Genomic DNA, 3,749 nt, shown 5'->3' on the forward strand with positions numbered 1-3,749 from the left:
TAGAAACTTCGGAGGTGTAACCATCCAAGGCACCTGATGAGATCACCATCTATTTGAGAGCAGTTTGATGGCGGACCGGCTGGTCGGCGATGCGGTTTCCTGGAGGCAAGAGCTGCAGCAGGCCCCGCTCTGGCATTCCGGCCGCAAGGCCAGGGCACACCTGCTGGGTGGCCGGACACCTCCGCGTCCAGCCGGCTGTCATGGGCGGTGGCAGTTGACACGCGGCCCCTGTTGGCTGTTAGGCTCTGTTCTAGACTTTCACACACAGCATCGGGAAAGAAATAAGAACCATTTCATGAGTTTGCGCGCCAGTCTTCAGTAGAGGCCACACTGCGTTCTCTGGCTAGTTCCAGTTTTAGCGTATGTGCGGCCGAAGCAGCCCTGATGGTCGCTTCTTGTCCAGAGCTGTCCTCAACTAGATTTGAGAGGAGAAGCAAGTCTGCCACCAATTTAGGAAGGCAAAGTAGGTTTTTACTTCTCAGGTCAAGTGAAGTCACACCTGCCAGTTACTACTCAGCGTTGACCTAGTCAAGTGAGGACACACCCTCTCTCTCTACAGGCCCCTGAAGCCATTGCTGTCAGCCTTCTCCGGCCATTTAATCGAGGTTCATTGTGCACAGGGGTTTTGCTAAAAGTTCTTTCTGCTCTTTTAGCACAGTGCCAGCCGGTAGATCTTGGGTGGTGGGAGAGGGGCGAATAGGGACTTCATGATTTAAAAAGATTTATTTATTTCTGTGGCATGAGTATGGCCGTTTTGCCTGCATGTGCCTGCACCTGGTGTCCTCAGAGGCCAGGTGCAGTGTCAAATCCCCTGGACGTGGAGTTACAGATGGTTGTTAGCCACCATATGGTGCTGGAATTTGAACCCAGGTCCCCTGGAAGTGGGCTTAACTGCTAAGCCAGCGCCTTTCGGTTATTCTTTTGGGGGCAGGTTTGGGCCAAATGCTTCTCAGGGATCGTCTCTTTTGGAGTCACACAGAACCATTTCTATGAGCCAACGACAGAGCCCTACCTCTTTGGTGAGTCTGAATTGTCTTGGGGTAGGAGGAGGGTGGACAGGAGGAAGGAATGTGCGGAGGCTCCTTCTCAGAACTCAGGATCCCTTTACTGTTGGAGCTCTGGGAGCAGAGCCACTGCTTGGAGCCTGTCTAAGGATGGGATTGGTGCTGGGCACGTGGCCCTGCCTCTAGTCCCGACTCGGGAGGCAGAGGCAGTGGGTCTCTGAACTGAAGGTTGTTCTGGTCCACAGAGTGTCTCAGGCCAGCCAGGGACAGAGTGAGACCGTGTCTTTAAAAGGAGGGGCTGGGGACTGGTGATAAGAGCATGATTAGCTTTAATTTGGACTGATAAGGGCTTAGTAGCATATGATATACCACGGCTTGTCTTTCTCTCAGGAGGCAGCTGTCTGGACTCTGCGGAGGAGTGACATCAAGGCCAGTTTGTTCTTCTAAGGTTGAATTCATTCTGCTGGAGGCCCTCCTACCCCTTGTCAGTGGAGTCCTATTTTAAGTGTCTGTTTGGCACCCGAGTTAACAATTGAAAGTAGGCTGTAAGGAGGATTGTCAATGTTTTCATGTGGCAAGGAAGGCCACAGGCATTTCTGGTTTTGCACATTGGATACTGACGACTCCTTGGGCAATGGCTTCATCCAGGCAAATGTGCCCTTTTCCTTCTGTTAGAATTATTCCCATCCTCTACAAAAATGACTTTGGGCTGGGGAAACAGCTCATTAGTTAAGAGCATGTACTATTCTTCAAAAGGACCTGAGTTCAGATCCCAGCACCCATACTGCGTAGCTCACAACCATTTCCTCTGGCCTCTGTGGGTACCCATGCACCCACCTGGCATATGTGACATGCACAGACATATGCATGTTTAGTAAAATTCCTTTTAAGAAATGGCTTTCTTCCATAGGGTGTATCTGACTCATACTAACATCTATCCATAAGACATGTATTTAGAGTAACGTTTGGGGAAAATGGCTTTTTTTTTTTTTTGAGACAGGGTTTGTGCAGCCCTGGCTGTCTTGGACTCACTTTGTAGACCAGGCTGGCCTTGAACACACAGAGATCCTCCTGCTTCTGCCTCTCAAATGCTGGGATTAAAGGCATGTGCCAGCACTGCCTGGCTCAAATCCTGTTTTTGTTGTTTGTTTTTTGTTTTTGAGAACACATTTCATATTTTATTTACATTTTAAGACTAATTTTAATCTCTAAATCACATATCCATACACCTATTTCTTTTTCATTGACTTCACCTAAAACTTCTAAGCATGTTTTATTACACAAAGACTGTAAACAAATTATCATGTCTGTTACATGCACTAAACGGGAACAGCTTTCAACAGAAACTCATCAATACCCCCAAACATCCTTTTATTATAATCACAGGTATCAAAGCAACCCTGAACCTGTTTTTGATACTAGTAGCAGTCAGCACCCACGCCGCTTCAAGAAGGGACACAGTTTGTAACTGTCCATTGTATCTGCTACTTTAAACAAGTCCAACTGCGGCTCTAGGTGCGACGGATAAAGCACGCCATTTCTGGTCTTCCTCCTTGAGACCTGGCCTTTTGGAATGACAGAGGTGTCCGCGGCCATCTGACACTCCTTTGCCATGCTTCTGTCTTGAAAACCTGAATTTAGTTTGAATAGTTGGGGTTCATGTTTAAGGCAGAGAAAGAGCGTAGAGAAAGGAGAAGGGTGCCGCGCCTCTGGTTACCTGAAAACAGAATGGGCACACACAGGAACTACACCCCTACAGCTGTGCAGGCCATCTTACCAGCTGAAGTTCTTTTGCTTACTGTGTGGCTATTTTGCACGGTGATACTTACTCAAGACAGTACCCTGAGTAGAAGGCTGTTGATTTAAGACAATTTGAGATCCACTATTAGTTGTTGCATGTCTGTCCTTCTGGTGGCTGTGGAAGCTTCATAGTTTCTTTGGACATCATTAGACGTCTTAGCTCTTGAAGTACAGCTTTAACGCTCTGGGAGTTTTGCCATTTTGCTAATACTGGAATGCTGCGTGCATCCACCATTCCACTGGAACTGTTGACTCCATTCATATTAATTTTTGTTAGAAATCTGCCTGATGCAGGAGCTTCTGGGTGTCTGGATCCACATTCTACTTTCAAGCTATATAACCTGTTTCATAGTTTGTCCTTGGGGGCCCAATAACCATGCCTGGCCATCTTGTGTCATGCTTCATCAGCTTCAAGGCCCCAGCTAACCGTACCATCACCTACTCCTTTCTGTCCTTCTTCAAGTTCTTCCAACAAGCGAAAATTACGAGGAACTTTAACTCCTGTGGAAACCGCCATCTTCTCCGGCTACCGGACCTCAAACCTTGTTTTATAAAGATATGCGGAACTAAATAAAAGCACGAGTAGAGAACCACTCTGTGCATTCGGGAGTCATTGCCCGGGATTTGTTAGGCCATCCGTAAGACACGAGGGTTAAGCTGGGCCAGGCGACCCGAGGGGAAAGTCCCTGCTGCCCTATCGCTTCTGTAAAATGACCTAGTAGGACGATGTCTGTCCTTTTTTATAATGGAAAAGTTGTTGGAGGTTGGTCTAATGCTAATTACTGGCACTCAAGGTCTGTAACTGCCCACTGGATACACCCGTTGTTGTTTGTGTAGACCTGCCTAAAACATTATACCTGATTGGTTCATTAAATGTCCTATACCTGGGCAGGGCAGAATGGGATGGGCGTGGCTAGGTTCCTGGGCTTTTGAGAATCATAAGAA

General features: G+C 47.6%; 1 pseudogene; it reads right to left on the reverse strand.

Annotated features, from left to right (window-relative positions):
- Positions 1–2,712: 2,712 nt before the first annotated feature.
- On the reverse strand, positions 2,713–3,401 carry LOC110559685 (ubiquitin-conjugating enzyme E2 variant 2-like; annotated as a pseudogene).
- Positions 3,402–3,749: the final 348 nt, after the last annotated feature.

This window comes from Meriones unguiculatus, chromosome 7 (assembly GCF_030254825.1).
Source record: "Meriones unguiculatus strain TT.TT164.6M chromosome 7, Bangor_MerUng_6.1, whole genome shotgun sequence".
Lineage (NCBI taxonomy): Eukaryota > Metazoa > Chordata > Mammalia > Rodentia > Muridae > Meriones > Meriones unguiculatus.